Raw genomic sequence first — 20059 nt, 5'->3', positions numbered from 1 at the left:
CGACGAAAATACGCCGAGCGACTTGCCATTCAGGTCGGCGACTTCATAGGAGCTCGCGTTCCCTTCTAGGCGACCATGATGCAGGGAGTGTAGACTGGCCCGAGCTTGGCGTTGTAGTCGTGACCAGCCGAGGATTGTCGGAATGACCATTTGTACACCCGTTGCCCTACATCGAAGGTTGGTGAGTACCTTTTATGGCGCAAGTCGTATTGCCTTTTTGTACTCTCATGCGTCTCTTTTTTAGGTTTTTTTCTGGTCCAGGTATTTCTGCTAGGATTCCTTCAGCAATTTCTGGTAGAATCCTTCAAACAATTTTTGCTAGGATTGCTCCATGAATTCGTCTAAAATTCTTTCAGCTATGTCATCCAAAGATTCTTCCAGGAATAATTCGTAGAATTCTTTACAGAAATCCTCTTGGAATTCCTCCAGGAATCCTGCTAAGATTGTTCCAGGAATTTCTAATGGGAATTCTACATAAGTTGCTGCTGGGATTCTTCAAGCAATTCCTCCAGGGATTTCTTTAAAATTCCTGCTGGAATTCTTCGTAGGGTTCCTCCGATATGAAATCTTTTTCCATTAGGTATTCTTACTTTACGGACTTCTTTTGAGGGTTGCTCCAGGCATTTCTTCAATAGCATTTCCAAGGTCTCTCCAGGAACATCTACTGGAATTGCTCCAGAAATTCCTCCTGAAATTTCTCTAGAAAGTTCTGGGTTCTTCTATAGAACCCCCTCTAGAAATTCCGCGAGGAATTCATCTAGGTATGCTTTTATAGGGATTCCACCGGCGTTTTTCAATAGAAATGCCTTCATAGAGATTTGTCTAGAAAATGCCTCCATAAAGTTCTCCAAGGTGTTATCTGTCCAAGAGATTCCTTCAGTTATTGCTCCAAGAATTCCTCCAAGATGACTTCAGGATTTTTGTTTGTATTCATCTGAGAACTCCTCTAGGGATATTTTCAAGCATTTTATTTTTTGAATTCCTCCAGGATTATTTACTAGGATTTCTTTAGAAATCGATGCAATCCCTGCTAAGATTCCAACAGAAATGTCTTCTGAGATTCACCCAGGATTTCCTCCAAGGATCCTTTGGAGGGAACCCTTCAAAATCATGGTTGATTATGTAGAACTTTTCAGTGTGGCAAAAAAAAACGACAGTAGAGTAAACATAAAGTTCTGATCGTTGTGGAAGATTAGATGAGCTTCTAGATTAATCCTAATGAATGTTGGAAAGGTACTTGAGATTTGAAGAAGTTAATGAATCATCTAATACTACGGCGGAAGATTTTAGGAACTTAGCTAATGTTATGGATACTGAAGATCTGCTTTTCGGAGTAGTTTGGCTGGTCTAGACATACAAAAAAAAAGAATGGTTCTTACAAATCCAAGAGAATTATAGCGCAGACAGACGTTCAAGTTTGACTCAGCAGCTTGTGTAAAAAACATGGCCGCCACAAATCGCCAAGTGGCAATCAGCGAACAGATAGCTGCGCTGCCTCACATGTGCGTTGCACCAACAACTGTCACCACGGTCGTCTTCCAGCCGGATGGCGGGAAAAGACCGCACGTGTTTATTCCCATAAGCATTTCACCCCAAAGAACGGTAGTGAAAACAAACCCAAATGGACTCAACTCGCATGATAGCATTCAAGGATAAAGAATAATTTAGCAACTAACGAATCGGTTCATCATATGATCTCTATATTACATACGCTGGCCTTATGACTACCCTACCTCTCATATCTCGTTGACGGTAATTTCTCGCTGACGGTGATTCCGGCCAATGTTGATGCGTTGGCGGGGCCCCGCGTCGATGAACCACATAGACGATCCAGATTCAGAACGCGCGATTCGAGCGCATATCATGCAGAAAGCGTACTATCAGTACGCCAATTGGCAATATCTTCCTTCACCACGGCGTGCACAATCTCTCATCACACTCTCACGTTTAGCTGATGATACTTTCACCACGATCTCATGCACCGATCATTCCGAGTCGAGTGGCCGTGAACGTTTCCCTGTACCGCTTCGACGCGCGGTGGTGCACCTGATGGTAATCGGTGAGGTATTGATCTTGGGTATCGGTGTTCGTATCCCGATTCATTGATCGAGAAAAGGCATACGCACACTTTGCGATCGTATAGGTGTGGATGACGATCTTGTAGCGATCTCAATGAAAGGCCCTCCGTAGAGAGCCTTTTGTGTTCCCTTTTTATCGCTGTGGTGGGGATTCGATCGCTGCGATCTTGCTATTTGCTCGATCGTTGCTGCTGTCTTCGTATTAGCCGAGATGTTGCACGATGCGTGACGTAATGGTAGTGGCGATTTGTGCTGTTGGCTGATGAGACCTGACGTGATCTTGACCGTCGGTTCTTCTGGGGCTTTCCCTATAGCGTGCCGACATCCGATTGTTAGGTTCGATATGACAAATTATTTTATTTGCCGGTTTTGCCAACAGTACACCTCCACGTATCTCGTTGGGTAGCTGGCGATACGGGCGACTACACACGTGGACAGCAGCAGACCAATGGCGGAGTTTCTTGCTTCTAGCAGATCGCTAATTTTCGATCGCTCGATCGTGAGAGCGTTGAATGGAGAGAATTATTGGTGTTGCCGTATTTACGGTTTCAGAACTTGCACAGAGCAGGGTTGCTTCTGCGATCAGCCAAATTAAGGTGAAAAGGCGTGCGACTCAAAATGTATCGTTACAGTTGCACGCTAATAATGTTTCCACATAATTTGTGCAGAGTAAATGACTTTTATTTAATGTCTAAAATCTTTTGCACAAATTAGCACAGGACTCTTGTAAAATATTTTACACATTATTACTTTTATTTTACATAGATTTGCTTGAATAAAACTGCATTTGGATGAACTTCACTTGCATTGGGAAATCTTTGTGAATGTGACGCACATGTAGGAATGATTTTAACCCTCGAGCGATCGCGCTGTTGTATTTTGTACAACACGTTGAAAAAATCTCGCTTTTTGTACTCAGCATTAGCGTGGTGCTGTCGCAGGTAGTCAACCGCGCGAGTTACGGAAGGTTAAGGCCGTTCGCAATGCTGAGTTTTAAATTTTGTTTCAAACTGCTCGATGTTTTAAAATTTAAAACTGTCAAAAATAAAACTGAAACTCGATGCCGACAACGGTGTTTCAAATTTTGTTTTATTTGCAGAAAGTGATATGCATGTATTTGTGAAAAGATTGTTTTGGAAACATTGAAACAACATGGTTGAAATTGTTGCTTATAACACTAGCAAAATGTTTACCAAAAATAATTAATTAAATACCTAATGTGTAAATAAATTATTTAAGATTTTTTGATGAATCATGAAAAAATAGACAACGAAAGCAAATCAATTGTGCTCAGAGTGATTTGCATTCAGAATGCTCGCTTATTTTTCATTCATATCAAAGGATTTTTTCATGAGAATTTCAATAGCAACAATCAGATATTCTACTATTAATTACAAGAGTATTTAAAAAAATCGCAGGAATCTTCCAGAAATCCATATCTGACCGCAAATTTCTTTTCAAATTACTCCAGAGTTTTCCATGCATGCATATGCAGTTTCTGATACTTCTGCAGGAGTTCTTTCGACAATTTCTTCAAGGATTCTATCTGGAATTCAACCAATTGCTGCAGGGACTGCCCTAAGAAATTCTTGTGGAGTTGCACTAGGATTGCTATAGACATTCTTCAAAGAGTTTCTTCTGCAATATCTCTAATTCTACTTACTTCTGAGATTCTTGAAGTCTTCAAAATTTCTTTCATCAAGTGTTCCTTTTTGAATTTGTTCATGAGTCCTCCAGATACATCTTATAAGATCAATGCTGAAACTCCGTGGAGGATTTCTACAGGTACATATTTCATTTAACCCTAAAAGGGATACCTTAATGGCCTCAGTTTCGTCACCTCGCTGAGTGTGTTCCATCAAAGACGAGCTCTGAAAGGCGCCTGGGGTCCAATGGACCCCAGGTATCCCTTTTAGGGTTAATAGGTATTGTTCCAAAAGTTCCTCCTGGAATTGCACTTAGGCTTTCATTTGATAATTCTGCAACAAAGTATTGCAGATATAAATAGGGCCTCATACGGTATTTTTAACTAGCTTAAGTTCCCAATCTTGTAACTGAAAACAAAATCGCTCCGTATATACGGTTATACATTATGGTTACGATGTCACGACTTTGAACATCTATACTGTCACCAATCGCATAACAGTCTCATCTGCTAGATTTCCTATTCATATGGAATTGTTATGCAAATTGGGCAGTAAATGAGTGCCTTCAAAAGAGTAGCTTAAATACGTTTTTGCAAATAGGCTCTACTTTTTTATAAAATGATTATAAACCAAATAGTAATTTATTTTATCAACAGTTTTTTTTAATGACAGACTTAGTTAACAATTGGCACTATTGGTAGTATATGGCTATTGTCGAAAAAGCTGGTTTTCAGCTATGGAACTGGTTGCAATTCAATACTTTGGATCAGGTTGTTGTGCACAACGATCTAATGCCTTTGCTGGTTTCCAAGGTACGTACGGTTGGAGATCTTACAGCGGAATCGCTATATATCCTTGTAGTCATCCGAGTGATAGCGTTTCTTGTGCTGTATCAGGGAATGCCGATTATATTGGTCGCACGGATACAAGCACATTTGTAGTCGGGTAACACTGACCCGATCCCCTTTAATCCGTTGCTGTTTTTTCTCCACTTGCCGATAAGCTGGCCACTTGTCTTTCGATATTGTAAAATACGGTATGGTGATAGCGGCGGGCATAACTTTTGATGATGTTCCGCGGACATTGGGCATCGTTCTGCAAGCAATAACGATAAACCTCCGATGTTAAAGCGTAGTTTGTGGCGTTGTAGATCGGTCTGTTTGTAGACATCCGCAAGGCACTGGTCGCAATGAAGATGCACCTTGATTAGATGATTGCGGTGCTGCCCCCCATCATAATTCCTCCTTAAATGGCTTGTTTTACTGCTGCTCCGTGATTGTCATCCATATCGTATGGTTCCGGCTTGATCAACATATCGTTTTTGGCCTCGCTTTCTCCTTCTCAAACGGTGTCATTCAAGCAGATAACTATGATCACTTTCAATCCAATGGCAGGCAATCTGCGCCAGCTCTTCCTGATGTTTTCACCTGAGAGCGGTTAACGAAGAATGTCCTAAAAATATTAAAAAAACTGAGTTATTTTCAAAAAAGGCTGCTGAAAGAATAATCAAAAAAAAATGCAAAACAAATTCCATTCTTAATGGAAACATCAGAGTAAATAACGGAGTAATTGTTGAATAATTTTTCATAGAAATTCCCGAAGTAATTCTCAAAAAAATAGATGAAAAATTACCAAAGCAAGTTACAAAAAAAAAAAACAAATATTTGAAAATAGTTCTCGATCTTGTTACCCAAATAATTTCCAAATTGTCGAAAGTATTTTCGAAAACAAAATGCCGAAAAAAAATCTCAAAGACGGAATATCGGAAAATTCCCAAGAAAATTTGCCAAAGTAGTTTCTAAAGGAATTGGTGATACAATTTTCAATGCAATTGCCAATAAAATATTCAAACGAATTCCTTAAAAAAATGTGAAGAAATCCCCAAATGAAGTGTTAATGGCTGTGTAAAAAGAGACAAGTAATGTCCAAGATATGATTGAGTTCGCAGACAACAAGTATGAAAAGAAGTGTAAAACCGGTAACGCTTTTTGTACAAGAAAAAGGCACTACATATCACTAGGAAAATATTCCTTTCTATTAGTTCACATGAATTTTTCCAAGAGTTACCCGGGCATTTCTTCAGGAGTTCTGTTGGAGAACAGTTGTGGCAGTCTTTTGGTAGCGATAATGACAGCTCTATTTGTATGACCAACTATATCTGTTTTAGCGTGTGAAGATATGACGAAGCATAAAATGTAAAAGTGTTCCCCGGGAGTTCCTTCAGAAGTCCCCAAGAATTCGTTCATCAGGAGTTCCCCGTGAATTATTCTGGGAGTTCTACATGAATTTCTTCCTGGAGGAATTCCTGGAAAAGTTCTGGAGCAACGAAGAGCATTTCGAAGAAATTCCAGAATAACTCTTGCAGAATTTCCCGAGAAACTTCTGAAGCGTTTCACGAGGAACTCCTGAAGAAAATTCCTGGAACTACTGCAGGAATTCCTGGGGAAATCAAAAGAATTTTCGGAGAACTCCTAGAGAAATGCTAGAAACAGTTTCTAGAATGAATTCCTGAAAAGTTCTTAATGGATCTCTTGAGGAATTTCATTAAGAGTTCCCCGAGAATTCCTTAAGGAGTTTCTCGGAAATTCTTCCAAGAGATGGCAAGTATGGCATTCCCCCAGGACCTCCTCGGGAGTTCCCCTAGCAATTTCTCAAGAATTTATTCAAGAGTTCTCTATGAATGCTCTCTAGCCTTTATGCAGTTCCATGGGAATTCCTTCAGGAATTCTCCGGAAATCTCTCTAAATTCCTGCAGCACTTTTTCGGGAATTTTCTTCAGGAGTTCCTCGGGGTTTTCTTCAGGATCGCGAGACCCTTCAAAAATTTCTCAGGAATTTAAGCGGAATTTCTTCTGAAGTTCCTCGGAAATTCTTTCAGCAATTCCCCCGAAAATCCTGCAACAGTTCCTCGCCAATGCCCGCAGAAATTCATCCAGATACTCTCGGGTTTCTCTGAATTCTGGAACTTCTGGATGAATTCTTGAGAAATTCCTAATGGAAATTCCTAGGAATACCTTCAGGATTTCCTTTGGAATTCTTTCAAGATTTCCCTGGGAATTCCTCCCGAGGAATCTCATGGAGGAATTGGATTTATTTCCGAGGAATTCCTTAAGCGATTCCCGAGGAACTTCTGGAGCAATTCTCAAAGAACTGGAGAAATTCCCAAAGAACTCCTGAAAGTATTTTAGGGAACTGCTGGAGGAATTCCCGAAGAATTTATGGAGCAATTCCAGACGAATTTTTCAGAAAGCTTCTGGAACAAAATCCGAGAAATTTCTGGAGAAATTTCCGAGGAACATCTGAAGGCATTTCCGAGGAACTACTGGATGAATCTAATAATTTCTAAAAGTATTCCCGAGCATATTCTGGAGGAATTCCCGAGAAAGTTTTAGAGATTCCCGAGACTCCTGGTGCACTTCCCGAGAAACTCCTAGAGCAATTTCCGAGGAACCCTGTGAAGAATTTGCCGTGGAACTCCTGGATTCTCACGGAATTCTGGAGAAATTCCCGACGAACTTCAAAAGCGATACCCAAGTAACTCTTAAAGGAATTTACCAGGAACTTCTGGAAGAATTCCCGAAGAACTTCTGGAGGGATTTTCAAAGGACTACAGAAAGAATTGCCGAGGTACTCCCTGAGGAATTCCCGGGGAACTGCTGGATGAATTCCCTTGAAACACCTGTAGGAACTCCAATGGAACTCCTGAACAAATTCCCAAGAAACTTCTGAAAGAATACCCGAGAAACTCCTGGTGAAATTCCCGGGGAACTTCTGCAGGAACTCCCGAAGAACTCCTGCAGGAACGCTCAGGGAACTTCTTGAGCGATTTCCAAGGAACTACTAGAGGAATTTGCGAGGAACTTCTGGAGGAATTTTCGGGGGTTTTCTGGAGGAATTCCCGGGGAACTCTTGATGGAATTCCCGGGGAATTCCTGGAAGAACTCCCGAGGAATTCCTCGAAGAATTACCTGGGAACTCCTGGAAGAATTCTCGGCGAACTTCTGGAGGGATTCTCGGTGTACTCATGGAGGAACTCCTGGGAAACTCTGAAGTAACTCCTGGAGGAACTCCCGGGGAACTTCTGGAGGAATTCTCGGGGTACTTATTGAGGAATTCCCATGGAACTCCTGGTGGAATTTCCGAAAAACTTCTGATGGAATCTCCGAGATACTTCTGAATGAATTCCCGAGAAATTCACAGGCAAACTGTCCAAGGACTGTCCAAAGGACTTCAGAAAGAATGCACGAGAAACTCCTGAAGTTATTTTCGGGTATCTCCTGGAGTAATTCTCAGGGATCTACTGGAGTTATTCTTGGGAAACTCCTGATCAATACTCCAGGAGAAATTCCCGGAGAACTCCTGGAGTAACTCCAATTTCCAACTGGAATTTCCGAGAATCTTCTGATAGAATTCCTGAGGCACTCTTGGAGGAATTCTCGAATAATTCCTGGACGAATTCCCAGGGAACTTCTGGAAGAACTCCCTGGGAGTTTCTGGAGCGACTCCCATGGAACTCCTACAGGAATTTTCAAGGAACTTCTGGAAGAATTATAAAAGAACTCCTGGTGGAATTCAAGAAAAAATCCTGGAGTAATTCTCGGGGAACTCCTGGAGTAATTCCTGAGGAACTCCTGGAGCAATTCCTATGGAACTCCTGAAGGAATTTCCGATTCATCTGAAAGAAAACTTGAGGAACTTCTGGGGGAATTCTTGGGGAATTCCTGGAGGAACTCCCAGTGAACTTCTGGAGGACCTCTCTGGGAGCTCCTGGAGCGATTCCCAGGGAACTCCTAGAGGCATTTCCGAGGAACTTCTGGAGGAATTCCCGAGGTACTTCGGAAGCAACTTCTGGAGGAATTTTCGTAGAACTCCTGGAGGAATTCCCGGGGAAATCCTAGAGAGTTTCCCGGGAAGTTCCTGGAGAAATTTCAGAGGAACTACTGGAGGAATTTCCTGGGGAACTGCCGGGAAACCTCTGGATGAATTAAAACATCTGGAGGAGTTTCCACGGAATTCCTGGTGGTCCAAGAAACTTCTGAAGGAATTCCCGAGTAACTTCTGGAGTAATTTCTGAGGAACTTCCGGAAGAACTTCTGAAGGAATTCCCGTGGATGTCACTTCTGAAACAATTCGCGGGAAGCTCCTGGAGAAATTCTCGAGGAACTCCTGGAGAAACTTCCGGAGAACTCTTAGAGAATTTTCCGGGGAGCTCCCAGAGGAATTTCAAGGAAACTCATGCAAGATTATCAGGGGAGGAACTCCCGCGGCACTCCTGGACGAATTCCCGTGAAACACCTGGAGGAACTCCAGCGGAATTCCTGAAGGAATATCCGAGAAACTTCTAAAATGATTCCCGAGGAACTCTTGGAGGAATTCTCGGATAATTCCTGGACGAACTCCCAGGAAACTTCTGTAGGAATTCCCTGGGAGCTCCTGGAGCGACTCCCATGGAACTCCTAGAGGAATTTCCGAGGAACTTCTGAAGGAATTTCCAAAGAACTCCTGGAGAAATTCAAGGGGAAATCCTGGAGTAATTCTCGGGGAACTCCTGGAGCAAATCCCATGAAACTCCTGAAAGAATTTCCGAGAATCTTCTGAAAGAATTCTTGAGGAACTTCTGTAGGAATTCTCGAAGAATTCCTGGAGGAACTCCCAGTGAACTTCTGGAGGAACTCTCTGGGAGCTCCTGGAGCGATTCCCAGGAAATCCCTAAAGGCGTTTCCGAGAAACTTCTGGAGCAATTCCAGAAATACTGCGGAACTCCGGAAGGAATTTCTGGAAGAATTTTCAAAGAGCTCCTGGAGGAATTCCCGGGGAATTCTTCGCAAGTATCTCCAGGAATTTCCGAGGAACTCCTGAAGCGATTTCCAAAGAAAATCTTGGAGGAATTCCCAGAGAACTCCTAGAGAAGCTTGCGAAGAATTCCTCCAGAACATCCAAGGGAATTCCTTCAGAGGTTCTTCTGAAAGTTCCTCTGAAATTACTCCGGAAGTTACTCGGGAATTCCTTCAGAAGTTTGTCAGACCACCAGGAGTTCCGTGGAAATTCCTCCAGATGTTTCAATTCATTCAGAGGTATCCCGGGAGTTCCCAAGGAATTCCACCAGTAGTTCCCCTGAAATATCTCCAGGAGCTTCCCGTGCAATTATGTAGGATTTCCCGGGAATTCCTCCAGGAGTTCTTTAGAAATTCCTCCAGAAGTTCCCTCCGGAGTTCCACAGAATCTCGGAAATTCCTCCAGAAAATCTTCGGAAACGCCTCTAGGAGTTCCCTGGGAATCGCTCCAGGAGCTCCCAGAGAGTTCCTCCAGAATTCCTCGGAAATTCCTCTAGGAGTTCCATGGGAGTCGCTCAAGGAGTTCCCAGGGAGTTCCTCCAGAAGATCCATGGGAATTCGTCCAGGAATTATCCGAGAAGAGTTCTTCAAGAATTCTTTCTGAAGATTCTCGGAAATTCTTTCAGGAGTTTCATGAGAATTGCTCCAGGATTTCCCCAGAAATTACTCCAGGAGTTCCCCGAGAATAACTTCAGGATTTCCCCTTGAATTCCTCCAGGAGTTCTTTGGAAGTTCCTTCAGAAGTTTCTCGGAAATTCCTCTAAGGAGTTCCATGGGAGTCGCTCCAGGAACTCCCAGGGAGTTCCTCCAGAAGTTCGTCCAGAAATAATCCGAGAATTCCTCCAAGAGTTCCTCGGGAATTCTTTCTGAAGATTCTCGGAAATTCCTTCAGGAGTTCCATAGGAGTTCCTCCATGTGTTTCACGGGAATTCGTCCTGGAGTTCCCAGGAAGTTCCTCCAGGAGTTCCCCTGATAATCCTGCAGGAGTTTCCTCCCGGAGCTCCCCGGGAGATTCTCTAAGAGTTCTCCGGGAATTCCTCCAGGAGTTCCTCGGGAATTTCTTCCCTCGGGAAATTGGTTCAGGAGTTTCTCGGAAATTCCTGGAGGAACTTGCGAAGAATTCCTCCAAAACATCCACAGGAATTCCTTCAGAAGTTCTTCCGGAAATTCCTCAGAAATTACTGCAGAAGTTACACGGGAATTCCTTCAGAAGTTTTTCGGACCACCAGGAGTTCCGTGGAAATTTCTGCAGATGTTGCAATTCATCCAGAGGTTTCCCGGCAGTTCCCCAGAAATTCCTCCAGTAGTTGCTCTGAAATTTCTTCATGAACTTCCCGGGAAATTCTCTAGGATTTCCCCGGGAATTCCTAAAGAAGTTCTTCGAAAATTTCACCAGAAGTTTCTTCCGGAGTTCCGCAGTACCTCGGAAATTACTCCAGAAGTTCCTCGGAAATGCCTCTAGGAGTTCCCTGGGAATCGCTCCATGAGCTTCCAGAGAGGTCCTCCAGAAGTTCACTGGGAGTTTCTCCAGGAATTCCCCTAGAATTCCCCCAGAAGTTCCTCAAGAATTCTTTCAGAAGACTCTCGTAAATTCCTTCAGGAGTTCCATGGGAATTGCTCCAGGAGTTCCCCAGGAATTACTCCAGGAGTTCCTCGAGAATTACTCCAGGATTTCCTCTTGAATTCTTCTTTGAAATTCCTCCGGGAGCTCTTCGGGAAATTCTCTAGAAGTTTTCCGGAAGTTTCTCCAGGAGTTCTACGGGAATGCCTTCAGAAGTTCCCCGGTATTACTTCAGGAATTTCCCAAGAATAACTCCAGTACTTCCCTGAGAATTACTCCAGGAGATACCCGAAAATAACTCCAGGAGTTCCTCGGCAATTCTTTCATAAGTCCTTTGGACAATCCTCCAGAAGTTTCCCGGAGAATTTCTCGGGAATTCATTCAGAAGTTTTTCGGAAATTCCATCAGAAGTTTTTCGGAAATTTCACCACGAGTTCCATGGGAAATCCTCCATGAGTACCCTGAGAATTCCTCCAGAAGTTCCCCGGGAGTCTTTCCAGGAGTTACTTCAAGAGTTTCCCAGGAGTTCCTCCATGAGTACCCCGCTAATCCCTCCAGAAGTTCACCGAGAATTCTTTCAGGAGTTCCCAGGTAATTCTTCGAAGAATTCCCCGGGAGTTCTTCCAGGAATTCCCCGGGAATTCCTCTAAGAGTTCCCCGGGAATTCCTCCAGCAAATCCCCGAAAATTCCTCCAGAAGTTCCTCGCGAATTCTTCTGGTAGTTCCTTTGAAATCGCTCCAGGAGTTTCCCGAAAAATCCTGCAGGAGTTCCCCGGGAGTTTCTGCAGGAGTTCGCCGGGAATTTCACCAAAAGTTCCTCGGGTATTCTTTCAGTAGTTTATCTGGAACTCCTCCAGAAGTTCCCCGGTGAGTTCCTCGGGAATTTCTTCAGAAGATTCTCGAAAATTTATTCAGGAATTCCGTTGGAATTCCTCCAGGTGTTTCAAGGGAATTCATCCAGAAGTTCTTCGGGAATTCCTCCAGGAGTTCTTCGGCAATTCTTTCCGTAGTCCTTTGATAATTTCTCCAGAAGTTCTTCGTGAATTATTTCCAGATGTTCCTATAAAATTTATCTAAGAGGTTGAGAATCGCTCCAGGAGTTCCACGGAAATTCTTCTAAGAGTTCCTCGGAAATTGCTCTAGGAGTTTCTCGGGAAGTGCACCAGGAGTCTCGGGAATCTCTCTAAAACTTTCTCGGGAATTCCTCCAGAATATCCTCGGGAATACTTTTAGAAGTTTCTCAGGAATTCATCCAGTAGTTCCTCGGAAATTCCTTCAGATGTTCCTCGGAAATTTCTCCAGAAGTTTCTTGAGAATTTCTCAATAAGTTCCTCGGAAATTCCTCGAGGATTTTCTCGGTTGTTCCTCCAGAATTTCTTGGGAATCCATGTAGGAGTCCCTTGGAAATTTCTCTAGGAGCTCCTCGGAAATTCCTCTAGATATTCCTCCAGAATTCATCCAGAACATCGTCGGGAATTCCTTCGGGAGTTCCTCGGAAGTTGCTCCAGAACATCCTCGAAAATTTCTCCTGAAGTTTCTTGGGAATTCTTTCAGGAGTTTCTCGGAAATTTTTCCAGACCCTTCTCGGGAAATTTTCAAAAAAATCCGCTGAATTTGCACCATAAATTCTTCGGGAATACCATCAGGATTTCATCAGCAATTCCTTCAGGAGTTCTAAAAAATACCTTCAGGTTTTCTTTGGGAATTTCGTCAGCTCTTTGAAAATTGCTCCAGAAGTTCCTCGGGAATCGCTTAAGGTATTCCTCGAAAATACTTCCAGAAGTTCCACGAGAATTCTTCCATGAGATCGAGAGGAATTCCTCCATAAGTTCCTCGGGAGGAATACCCAGGGGAATCTTGAAGGAATTCCAGGGGAAATCCTGAAGGTATTCCTAGAAAGTTCCATAAGAATTCATCCAGAAGTTCCAGAATTCAGAGAAACTCCAGAAGGTGTTTCCGAGAGTGTCTGGATAAATTTCTGCGGGCATTGGCGAGGAACTATTGCAGGATTTTCGGGGGAATTGCTGGAAGAATTTCCGAGGAACTTCTGAGGCAATTTCAGAATTACTCTTGGAAAAATTTCAGACTAACTCCTGCTTGAATTCTTGAGAAATTTATGAAGGGTCTCGCGATCCTGAAGAAATCCCCGAGGAACTCCTGAAGAAAATTCCCGAAAAAGTGCTGCAGGAATTTAGAGAAAATTCCGGAGAATTCCTGGAGGAATTCCCGTGGAACTGCTAAAAGGCTAGAGAGCATTCATAGAGAACTCGTGAATGAATTCTTGAGAAATTGCTTGGGGAACTCCCAAAGAACTCCTGGAGGAATACCATACTTGCCATCTCTTGGAGGAATTTCCGAGAAACTCCTTAAGGAATTCTCGGGGAACTCCAAATGGAATTCCTCAAGAGATCCATTAAGAACTCCTCAGGAATTTATTCTAGAAACTGTTTGGAAATTCTTTAAGCAGTTCCATGGGCATTTCTCCAGGAGTTCTCCGAAAATTCTTTTGATTTCCCCAGGAATTCCTGCAGGAAGAAATTCACGGAGAACTCCTAAAAGAATTCACGGGGAACTCCTAATAGAGGAATTCTCGGGGACTTCTGAAGGAACTCCTAATAGAGGAATTCTCGGGGACTTCTGAACGAACTCCCGGGAAACACTTCAACATTTTATGCTTCGTTATATTTACACACACTAAAACAGATATAGTTGGTCATACAAATAGAGCTGTCATCATCGCTACCACAACTGTTCTCCAACAAAATCCAACTGTTCTCCAACTCTCCAAAAATCCTGGAGGAATTCCCGGAGAACTCCTGGAGATACTTCCGGAGAACTCCTAGAGAATTTCCCGGGAAGCTCCTGATGAAATTTCAGGGGAATTACTGGAGGACTGTCCAAAGGACTTCTGAAAGAATTCGGGTATCTCCTGTAATTTTCGGGTATCTCCTGGACTAATTCTCAGGGAACTTCTGGAGTTATTCTTGGGAAAGTCCTGAAGCAATTCCCGAAGAACTCCTGGAGAAATTCCCGGAGAAGTCCTGGAGAAACTTCCGGAGAACTCCTAGAGAATTTCCCGGAGAGCTCCCGGAGGAATTTCAAGGAAACTTCTGCAAGATTATCAGGGGAACTCCTGGAGAAATTTCCGAGGAACTTCTGGAGGAATTTCCGAGGAACTCCTGGAGTAATACCGGGAAGTTCCTGGAGGAATTCCCGGCTAACTGCTGGAGGAATTCTTTCTCGGGGTACTTTTGGAGGAACTCCCAGGGATCTTCTGGAGAAACTCCCGGGGAACTCCTGGATGAAACACCTGGAGGACTTTCCATGAAACTCCAGGTGGAATTTTCGAAAAACTTCTGAAGAAATTCCCGAGAAACTTCCGAAAGAATTGCCAAGGAACTTCTGGAGGAATTTTTGGGGAGTAGTTCTTAGGGAACTATTAGAGTTATTCCTGAGAACTCCTGGAGCAATACCGGGGTACTGCTTAAGGAATTTCAGGGGAAGTACTGGAGAAGTTCCCGGAGAACTCCAGGAGGAACTTCCGCGAGACTCCTGAATGAATTCCCGTAATTAACCTGGAGGAATTCCCATGGAACTTATGGTGGAGAAACTTCTGAAGGAATTCCAAGGATTTCTGGAGTGATTCTCGTGGAACTTCTGGAGTAATTCTCGAGGAACTTCGGGAGGAGTTCTGGAGGAATTCTTCGCAAGTTCCTTCAGGAAACAACTCCTGAAGCGATTCCCAAGGAACTCCTCGACGAATTTTCGAGGAACTCTTGGAGAAATTCCCGAGGAACTCTTGGAGAAATTCCCGAGGAACTCCTGAAGGAATTCGCGGGAAAATCCTGGAAGAATGTCCGGGAAATCCTGGAAAATTCTCAGGGAACTCCTGGAAAAACTCCCGGGAACTCCTGAAGGAATTTGCAGGGAACTCCTGGAGGAATTCCTGGTTTTCTCTTGGAGGAATTCCCGAGGCACTCCTATAGGAATTTCTGTGAAACTCCTGAAGTTCCTCGGCTAGTGGAGTAATTTCCGAAAAACTCCTGGAGTCCCAAGGAACTTCTGGAGGGGTTCCCGTGGTACTCTTAATTTATGTGAAAAGAATTACTCGATTTGAACACATGAACATCACAATCTGAAACATAGTATGGGTTTCCCTTATTTAACAAGTATTTGTCAAATAAACAAATTAAAAAAAATAATATTTTTCAATGAAATTCCTTGGTATCAAAAAAATCCTAATAATTCTACAATGCAAAAATTCCATAAGATGGTGAAATTTGTTTTTGTTATTCTAGTTCTAGCAGCGAAGGAATTAAAAAAAAAATCAATTAAAAAAAATACATGAATGGACGAAAGAATTCCAAATAAAATTGCTGAATTAATTATCAGAATATTTTAAATTAATTTCTTCAGGAATTTTCAAAAAAACTGACGAATGAATTTCCAACGAATTAAAGAAATGACCAAGAAAATTTCCGAAGGAATTTCCACAGAAATTGTCGTAGGAATCCCTAAAGGAATATTCGGTTAAATTTCCAAATTATTATCTGAAAAACCGCGAGAAACCCACAGGACCACAAGAGTTGCAAAAGAAATAAAAAAAAAAGAAAAACCTACTCAAAGAAAAAGCAGGGTACCGGCTGCTAAATAGCAGCAAAATATTGTTTCACCCACGCAACAAATGTACTATTTACAAGACGCCAATAAAACCGTGATTTTCTACGGTCACGAGACCTCGACTATACTAGAAGAGGGCATGCAAGCATTGAAGTGTTGGAGCGTCGGTTGCGTAGAACCATCTTTGGCGGCGTGCAGGAGAACGTTATGTTTCGATAAAGGATGAACCACGAGCTCGCTGCACTTTACGGCGAACCTAGAAAACCGAAGGTGGCAAAAGCTGGAAGGATACGATGGGCAGGGCATATTGCAATAACGCCGTACGTACAACAACCTTGCTATAAGCTAGTGTTTTTAAGAGATCCGGATGCTACAAGAAGGGTCGGAGGGTAGTGCGCAAGGTTGGCGGATCGGGTTCAGAACGATCTGACAAATGTGGGACGCGGCCGAAGATAAAGGCCTGCAGCCACGAACCGAATGTTGTGGAAAGGAATTGTGGATGTTAATGTGGGACCAGAGGCAGGTTACGAAGTGGAATTACGCCGTTCGGAGGAACTATCACCGGGAAAACACGGGATTATCGGGGACGAATATAAAAGCACGCGGCGAAGTTGCGAATCGTTTTATTAATTGACAGATGGGAAAACAAAGTATATCAAATACAAGGTATGCGCTTTATAATAGAAGTGCGCGATCTCGCAGCACAAGGTGGTTGATAGAGGGGTGCACCGTTGTACCGTCTAACACTCCTCCTCAACGTAAGGTCCTCGATCAGCCACGAGTCCAAGATGTTCTGCAAATCTGTTGTGCTTCACCGCGCCGAGCGGCTTCGTAAGGATATCCGCCTTCATCACCTCTGTAGGACAGTACTTGAGGCTCACGACTCCACGTTCGACCAAGTCACGGATGAAGCACTGTTTAGTCTCGATGTGCTTAGATCTTTTTGATGTCCTCTCCGATTGAACAAAGCTCAGACACCCTTGGTTGTCCTCGTGCACCAAGGTGGCGTCCGTTTGCCTTTCGCCCAAATCCTGAAGCAGCCGCCTTGTCCACATCACCTCCTGGCACGCCTCGCCAAGGGCGACGTACTCAGCCTCCATAGATGACAGACTGACACAGTCCTGTCGTCGGCTTGTCCAGGTAACTGCTCCTCCTCCGAAAAATAGTACATATCCGGTCATAGACTTCCTGGTTCTGGGATCACCGGCCCAGTCGGAATCGGAAAACGCCTCCAACTTGCCAGCTGCATCACCTCCAAGTCTCAGTCGCCAATCAGCAGTTCCTTTAAGGTACCGGACGACTCGTTTGGCCGCCGTCCAGTCGCTCTCTCTCGGGGCTTCGAAGCTCCTTCCCAATATGGAAGCACTGGTAGCGATATCGGGTCGAGCGCAGGTAGCGATATACATCAGGGCACCTACTGCGCTCCGGTACTTCGTGTTATCCGTGAATTCTTCACCTTTCTCCTCCAGCTTCAGGTAGCCTACGTCCATGGGTGTTCGTGCTACCTTCGCGTTCTCGAGTCCTAGGCTCCGGATCAACTTGTGAATGTACTGCTGTACACCCAGACTGAAGACTCCGTCCTTATCTCTGCGAATCTCCAACCCCAAAAAGAACTTCGGATCGCCAAGCCAGTTCACCTCGAAGTGGTTCTTCAGTTCCTCGTACACCCGTGTAATCTCCTCCTCGACTGCGCAACCGACCAGCAAATCATCAACGTATACAAGGAGATACACTTTCCGTCCGTTCCGGGTCGCGATGTACAAGCAAGGGTCGGTGGAACTTGCAGTGAAGCCCATTGCCTTCAATACACTGGATAGCTTCTTGTTCCAGCAACGGGCGGACTGCTTAAGTCCGTATATGCTTTTTCGCAAACGGCATACCTTCTTCTCCTGGCCGCGCACGGCGTAGCCGGGTGGCTGGCGCATATAAACTTCCTCTTTAATCTCGCCATATAGATAAGCTGTCCGGATATCCAGGTGTTTCAATACCAGCCGATCTCTCCCAGAAATCACCAACAGGGTACGCAATGTTGAATAACGAGTAACGGGAGCGAAGATCTCGTCATAATCGATGCCGAACTTCTGTACGTGGCCTTGGGCCACCAGACGAGCCTTGAAACGCGATACCTCTCCTGCTTCATTCTGCTTGACCTTAAACACCCAGCGACTTCCCACAACCTTCCGGCCGGCTGGCAGATCCGTGAGTTCCCAGGTTCCGTTGCGTTCATGGGACCGGATTTCATCCTCCATCGCCTGCCTCCAGGAGTCACGTTCCGCACAGTTGACAGCTTCGTTGTAGGACACCGGCTCTTTCACCATTTGCGTGGCTGTACCCACCACAAAGTCGGAATACCGGTTGGGCATTTTGCCACGATTCTTCCGCTTTTCACGCGTTTCACTCACTGATTTCAAATTGTCATCGTCACTCATCGAATCGTCATTATCACACATCGGATTGTCATTGTCACTCATTGTTTCGTTTTTGATTGCCAAGGGATCTTCTACCGTCTCTGGCTCTTCCGCCAGGTATTCTTCACACTCACCAAAATCTTCGTCATTTGACTCTTCGCACTCTTCGCCTGGTACAGGGTTAGCCCGCCCCTCCAGTTGCCGTGCCGGTGTGAACGAAATGCCGTCCTCTTCATCCAAGACTCCCTTTCCGCTAGCTCGATCGTCCGCTTTGCCCATTTCGAGAAACCGCGCGTCTCGGCTTATGATGACCTTCTGCGTGGCCAGATCAACGAATCGATAGGCCTTGTGTTGGTCCGAATAGCCGATGAATACCAGCTTCTGGGCTTTCCCGTCGAACTTTCCGCGTTTCACCGATGGGATGTGCACCCACGCGCTGCTGCCATACACCCTCAAGTGATCCAATCTAGGCTTCCTACCATGCCACTTCTCGTAGGGAGTAACATCGACCGACTTCGACGGCAGCCTGTTCTGCAGGTACGCCGCAGTAAGAACCGCCTCACCCCAGAACCTATGGTCCAGCTTGGCATCGAGCAGCATCGCCGTGGCCATTTCCTGCAGGTACCGGTTGCGCCGCTCGGCGACGCCGTTCTGTTGGGGTGTGTAGGCCGTGGTGTATTGGGCCTTTATCCCCTCAGCAGCGAAGAACTTCTGCAGTCTCGCGTTGACGTATTCGCCCCCGCCATCTGATCGCACAATACGTGGTTTTCTACCAAAAAAGTTTTCTACATACCTGACGTATTCCATTAGTCGATCGGCCGCCTCGGATTTCTTGCTGAGCAAGTACACGACGGTGTACCGGCTGTAATCGTCGATTACCGTCATGAGGAATCGCTTTCCTCCCGGTGTGGTGGTGCGCATCGGGCCGCACAAGTCGGTGTGCACCAGATCTAGGACTTGTGTTGACTTTCTTTCGGCCGTTTTCGGAATGGCCGTTCGAGGCAACTTACCCTCAAGACATACCTCGCACGTGAGGCGGATTCCACAGTCCTTCACCTTAACACCATCAGCAAGCTTCTCCTTACACATCTTCTGCACTACAGTGGGGTCTCGGTGCCCGAATCTTCGGTGCCACTGATGTTGGCACAACTCGTTGTGCTGAGCACTACTCACTTTTCTCTCGACGTCGGACACTTGCAGATGGTACACACATCCACGAAGAAAACCCCTGGCAACCACTTTCCCAGAATCGTCACAAATGTCGCAATTGTTCTTCGCGAAAATCACTTTCAGTCCTTTCGCGGTAAGCTTCGGCACTGATACAAGGCTGCTGCTCAGCAGCGGTACGTACAGCACCTCGCCGAGAGTAATTTCCGTTTTACCCCCAGAGCCATCAACTCCAAACACAATCACTGAGCCTCTTCCGGCAGCTTTCACGGTGGAGCCGTCAGCCAGCAACACGTCCGGAGTAGCGGTTTCGTCGAGCGAATGAAACCACTTTCGATCGTTGCTCATGTGAGCGGTCGCACCGCTATCAATAACCCAATCACAACTGTGTTTTTCCCCCGCCATGAACAACATCGCACTGGTACACTCCGCACTGACTTGCTTCGCCTTGTGTTGGCTCTTCTCTTTTTCTTTTGGCTCTTTCTTCGCTTGCAGCAACCGGCAGTTACGCCGCAGGTGGCCTTTCTTCTTACAAAAGAAGCACACCTTTTCCGCGACACTGTTTACACTGTTCACGTCACTTTTCATCACGCGCTCATGCGAGGATCCACCACCCCGCTCCTTCCGCCTTTCGTTTTCGTCGAGGAGTTTCGATTTGACGAGCTCGGTTGTCAAATCCTTGTCAGAGCGACTCTCTAACGCTGTCACGAGCCCGCCGTATGAGTCAGGCAAACTGCGAAGCATCA

This window comes from Aedes albopictus, chromosome 2, assembly GCF_035046485.1.
Source record: "Aedes albopictus strain Foshan chromosome 2, AalbF5, whole genome shotgun sequence".
NCBI lineage: Eukaryota > Metazoa > Arthropoda > Insecta > Diptera > Culicidae > Aedes > Aedes albopictus.
The sequence above is the reverse complement of the archived record's forward strand: the minus strand, read 5'-3'. Positions refer to the sequence as shown.